This window comes from Peromyscus leucopus, chromosome 20 (assembly GCF_004664715.2).
Source record: "Peromyscus leucopus breed LL Stock chromosome 20, UCI_PerLeu_2.1, whole genome shotgun sequence".
NCBI lineage: Eukaryota > Metazoa > Chordata > Mammalia > Rodentia > Cricetidae > Peromyscus > Peromyscus leucopus.
The window spans coordinates 12,380,008-12,386,244 of record NC_051080.1 but is presented as its reverse complement, the minus strand read 5'-3'; the positions used below and the strand labels follow the sequence as shown (position 1 = coordinate 12,386,244).

At 42.2% G+C, this 6,237-nt stretch overlaps 1 long non-coding RNA gene across 1 annotated transcript; it reads right to left on the bottom strand.

The window, feature by feature from the left end:
• Positions 1-1,871: 1,871 nt before the first annotated feature.
• Positions 1,872-4,991, bottom strand: LOC119086350. The gene is made up of 4 exons (XR_005089615.1): positions 4,941-4,991; positions 3,849-3,902; positions 2,024-2,077; positions 1,872-1,925 (listed from the first exon to the last, which is right to left on the bottom strand). It is a non-coding gene; the product is annotated as an uncharacterized LOC119086350 (long non-coding RNA).
• Positions 4,992-6,237: the final 1,246 nt, after the last annotated feature.

Sequence of the window (6,237 nt, the reverse complement as noted above, 5' to 3'; positions counted from 1 at the left end):
GACAGCAACAAGATCATGTCTTAAAGAATGTGTGGAGGGAATGGCCGAAAGGAAAAGGACCACACTTAGTTCAGTGGCCATTTTATCAAATCAAATGAAAGTACCACAGCAAAAAGGTCATGTGCATTTTGTCAAAAGAAGCACAAAACTCTGTTTCTGTCCATTTTGTTCTTACCTGCTATCTACTACAGACCCCAGAGAGTCACCAACTACCCTAAAGGCTGAAAACCCAAGTCACTAACTACTTGCTGTTCCAACTCCAGCGTACGCTCCAACTTTTGTTGAAGCTGTAGTCCCTGAACAGAGGTTGGGCAAAGCTTGGGGTGTGAACATTGGAAAATATACAGTCCTGTGACTTTCCACACTATCTCTAGGCGAGGCAGCAGCCTCTGCAGTTCAGAGACAAATTTCCCCAATCATTTCCATGACTCATGAGTGCGGAAATGCCCAGGGGCTAGAGTTGGACCAGTAGTTACTCCTGTGGTGACTGAAATCACAGAAGGAGAGAGTAATTTATGAATCCCTCCAGCCTAAAATTAGGATTGGAGTTTAGAATAAATGTATGGGTTTCTTGAATTAACTTTATTGCTTCTACTGATTCATTATTCATGATCTCTGTTATACCATTTTCTCTAAACATAGAAAGGGTAGTTCTCATGGAGTAATGTGTGATCATCCAGGAAATCTGTACTCAAAGAAGAACTGGGGAAAATCCTTCAAAATTCATTATATCAGACAACATAAAAATGAAATTAGCTGTTGGGGCCCATCTAACTGAACTCTAGCATCTATGGTCCTGCCACTTAAACAAGTTCTTGCCTCTAAACAGACAAATAAAAGCAAAGAAGAAATTCAGAACCACATGACTAGTAAAAGTTTGCCGGGCCCCATAACTAGACTCCTTCCTTTACTGTTAAGTCATTGGTTTTGCTGTGTTAGGACTACCAGATGCAGAGTAAAGTCATGCCAGAGACCTGTGGTGTCAGATATAAAGAGCGAAGGAAGGAGGAATGACCACAGTAAAGATCCATTATCATCCTAAGACAGTGGCTCTCAACCTTCCTAATGCCACAGCCTTTAACACAGTGCCTCATGTGGTGACCCCTAACCATAAAATTATGTCATTGCTGCTTGAGAACTTTAATTTTGCTACTGCTGTGAGTCATGATGTCACTATCTGATATACAGGATATCAAGATATGTGAACCCTGGTGAAAAGGTCGTCCAACCCCCCAAAGGGGTCACAACCCACAAATGGAGAACCCCTGTCCCAAGTGAATGGCCAACAATGGCACGTTACCACTCTAGGTAAAATCTACTAATACTAAGGGAAATTTTTTAAATTTATTTTGACCTTCTTTTTACCTGAAGTAGAACTCACTGAGCCCGTATTTCCTCCAGCTGATGTAGTGATTTCTGAAATGGCAAATGGGAAAAGAAACCTTTCCAGATAACTGCCACTTCCACTCTAGTTCACAGAGAATCCTCTATGTGAGGACTCCTAAAATCTGCCTAAATTGATCCAAAGCCTAGTCACAAGTGAAGACATCATTGACCTTAATGAGAACTCCTGAAAGACCACTTTTCTTATTACAAAGAAACAAATTATAATCATAGTTGATCATCACTCAAAAGTCATATGCAGGTCAGTAGCGGTGCACACCTTTAATCCCAGCACTCAGGAGGCAGAGCTAGGTGGATCTCCGTGAGTTCGAGGCCAGCCTGGGCTACAGAGTGAGTTCCAGGAAAGTCGCAAAGCTACACAGAAAAACCATGTCTTGAAAAAACAAACAAACAAAAAACCCAAACAAACAAAAAAACAAAAACAAAAACAAAAAAAACCAAAATGTCACCTCCCCATTCATTCCCACCTGCATTGTTTCCTGTGACCATGGCTTCACTGACTCCCGTGGAAGCTGTGGTTTCTGAGAGAAACAGATGAAAGAGAGGGATTTAGGAAGGAGCTTGTGACATTGTCACATAGGCAGAGTCATGCAGCCTTCTTTCAGAATGGTTAGCTCACCGGTGCTGGAACTTCCAGATGCCTCGGTCACACTTACAGCTGCATGGGTGGTACCTGGAACAAGAAGGCATGGAGTCAACGTGAAGACTGTTTTGTGCTGATGCAACCAAGGTGCACGCATGTGCTTTCATTCAGGAACTGTGTACCGAGGAGCTCTGGGAGGTGTCATTTAGAAACTGCTTTACCTCCTTAGCAGGTCTTTAAACATGTGCTTTCATCAGACTTTCTGTTCCTGGATTAAGAATTTTCTCCATATACCAGCTATTTAATCAATAAATATGTATTACCCCTCTTATTCATAGGGATTATACCAAAATAAAGGAAGGCACTCCCTGAGAAGCCTCTTATAGTAGCTTACTTAGCAAACATAACAAAAATCTTCACCCTGATGGCAGACGTACATGGGTATAATCTCTAAAGAAAAAAAGCCCTTAATTTTCTCTATTCAGTAATAAACTTATGTCTCTGGCTTTGTAGTTTTAAGACAATCGAGATATTCCTATAGAATATATGGTTCCTGTGGTAAATTTACAGAAGACATCTGCTATTATAGTTATTTTGGCCGTGTTTAGTCATAGGGAAGTAGATTTTGGCAGCTTCACCAATATAACTTTCAGGGAGTGTGTCCCATGATGCCCTATTGATAGGTCAATAAGGCACAAGCATAAGAAATGACAGTGTATTTGAATGGCACTCACTGGCACCAATGGTGAACATTGGACACAACTTTTTCATAATATTTTGACAAATATCAGAAATGTAAAGGTTTGGGGGGGATTTCATGTAGTTATGAAAAAGTGCCCCTGATGCCTATGATTACCTCCACTTTTAGTGTCCCACTTTCTCCCTAAGTGGTGGTGGCTTCTGAGAGGGGTGAAATCAAGACAGGTGGCTGGGAAAGCCACAGTTCTCCTGTGCAGGGGACAATGGAGCAGGAGTCACCTCATAGATAGAGCCATTGAAGATTCCATGGCTGCTTACTAGCTCACTTCGGTGGGAACTTCCAGGTCCAATTCCAGTGCTAGCTCATAAACAAAGGACCTCAAATCATCACACTGACTCATGTTAGTCTCCTAAAGACCTGCCTGGAGAAGAACCTGAATGTATGTTTCTCAGAGGCCCCCTCACAGCTTCCTGGTGAGCTGAGAGGATATGTATGCCCTATGACCCACATCAACAAAATGATCAAAATAGTAATGTTCCCCCCATCTGAAGCCCTCCCCTGAAATTCTATCTATAATGGGATGAGGAATAAGCTGGGTTTCTCCCAGATCAAATTCCAGTTGCTTGGCTTCTTGAGGCTAGAGTGGTGCCTATCGTGATTAAAAAACAAAAAACAAACAAAAACAAAAAAACATGGCACATGGCTGCAATCTCAGCATTCTGGAGGCAGAGACTCAGGCAGATGGCTCTCTATGAGTTCTAATACAGACTGGTCTACATAGTTCTGGGCCAGCCAGGACTGCACAGTGAGATTCTGTCTCAAAACAAAGAAACAAAATAAAACAAATAAATCCCAAAGCTTTTTTTATAGGATAGGATGCCTTCCAGAATTCATACTGTTTCTTCTTCCTGTATCACTTCAGTGGTGTGTGTGATGTCAGAAGCCATTCTCGAACCGACTGGACAGACAACCAACCTTTAGGAAGTTATGGCTATAAGACCAGTTGCTGATAATGAGAGGGCTTTTCCAGAATACACTCAGTTGAAAGAAAATATCCAAAGTACTACATAGCACATGGCAGGAAAACATACCTCCTACCAGGCAAACCCAGCAGTCACATGGGAAAGGCCACACCCAACTATGGGAGCTGCCAGGTCTCACCTGCTGTGGCTCTGCTTCCCTGGGTCTCATTATTCTCTGTTGGAGTTGTAGCCTCTGCAGGAGGAAAACGAAGAATGTGAGGTTCAAGGATTTGGTGGAGGAAGTGAAGAATTGTGTTGATGTGTCATCAGAGTTGACAGTCTAAATATATTATGATCTTAAATAACTATTAACTCTTTGCTTGTAACATATTTGCATGCAAATTTATAGGCCTAATGGTTGCTTCCCTGGGCGGTTGACAGAACATAAGCTTCTCAACAATATTGGAAAAGCTATGTGGATCTGATTCATCAGAAGACCTGATGGTTCACTCCTTCCCATCAATCGCTGAGGTTCCCTCTCCACAGAGCCCACTGAAGGTAAGGGAGCTGCTTTCTCCCTCGCATGATAAAGCAAGGATGCCTGCTATGACAAAGGTTTCTAAAGAAGAAAAGGATCCTCTTTCTGAATTGTAGGGATCAATTACTTAAATGTTTTGACTTCAGCTGTTTAAAATAGAGTTCCTTTATTCTAAAACTCTCAAATGGTATTTAATCCATCTTGCCCAACTTCAAACTCTGTGAGCTGCAGCTTCTCCAGGTGAAACCACCGTGATACCTCTTAGATAAGGAGAAGACTGAAAAATGACACATTACTTCATCTCCCTAATATTTTTGAGCATCTCCTTTGTGCAATTCTGTGGTTCATCCTTGGGCTGTACTAGTGAACAAAATACCCAAGATCTTGCTCCTGGAATAGCCCTCATTCCAGCATCTGGTAACCAGAAGAGGATAAAAAACACACAAAAAACTAGGATATTCACCGTTAGCAAGCACTTTTTGAGAAAAACAAGTAAATTATGTGTAATAATTATGGTCCTGATGTGAAGACACTGGCCAATAGTGTGGTGCTCTTGACTGTACATCTCAAAGCCTACAAATCCATGGTGGGCATGAAATTCCTAGGCAAGCCTGCAGGTTGTATCCCCAGGAACAATGCCATCTCTTTTCTCAGCCTAACTCCTCACTCATGTTTACTACAGCCATCTAAAGAGAGACTTGATAAAACAAAAAACCAAAAAAACCCTCACAACTTCACAGAATAATGGCTTACCTGTTCGAACTTCTGCACGGGTAGTTTCACTGCCTCCTATGGAAGTTGTAGAATCTGAAAGAGAAAACAAAGAAAGGAGTAAAGACTGTGGTCTAGAAAAGTATACACGGTACTGCTATAAAAATTAAATGTCTACGTCTGAGGTGTATTTTCATCACTACCTGTATGAGATCTCACTGGTTCTTTAGTTTCCCCAGAGACTGCAACAGTGGTACCTAAAACAAGAACACCACTGTGCTCGCGAGTTCACTTATATGCCTAGCAGTTGAGTCAGATAGGGATCAGAGCTCTACAAAGCCATTGCTGCAAGCTGCCAGGGCAGAAACCATCCCACACAATGATCCTACATCAAGTCTACTGACACACTTCTCAACCCTAATTCCTCTTGCTCTGAATGTGGGTAGGAAATGTCCTCCCATATCATTTATTGGTCATTAGTTTAGATTCAGGATCAACTAACACAGTGGTTCCAACCTCCTAATGCTGTGACCCTTTAATACAGTTCCTCATGTTATGACAACCCCAACCATAAAATCATTCTCAGTGCTCCTTCATAACTCTAATTTTTCTACTGTTATAAATCATAATATAAACACTTTTGGAGATGGAGGTTTGTTAAAGGGGTTGAAACCCACAGGTTAAGAACCACAGGCAGAAGTCCTTGTTGAACCTGGGGAGATAAAGAGCAATATAATATTTTTTTGGCTTTTTCCCATCATTTTCTTATCAATAAAGCTTATTGAGTAGCTATTTTCAGAAGATTTGAAGGAGCTACCAGGAGGGAGGGCACAAGCCTCTCAGTGCTCACCCATGACTGCTTCACTTGTTACTGTTTCGTTTACTCGTAGGGAAGTCGTGGCCTCTGAGGGAATGAGAGAACAAAGAGATTGTTGGCAAATAGTTCAGGAGGACAGAAAACACACTGGGATCCCTTTCAATGAATCAGAGAGCACTCAGTGATGAGAGGCAATAGAACCCACACATTGCATCACTAACTCACCTGTGTTGGAACTGTGTGGAGCAACGGTTGTGGAAGGGACGAGACCCGTGGTGGCTGAAACACAGAAGGGACTGGAATCACCACGGTGGCTTTTGTTTGGCCTCTCCAAGACTTACTCTTTGGAAATCTACAGATTCTTATTTAGTCTCCCTTCTCTGGCACCACTACGATGCTGAGAATACCCACTAATTGCCTCTCTCCAAAAGCAATCAGAGGCTCAGCTTCTCAACTTGAGGCGACCTTCCTAACAGTCTACAGGATGGGGAGGGGAAGGTGACTTCCCCCACAGACACTGCT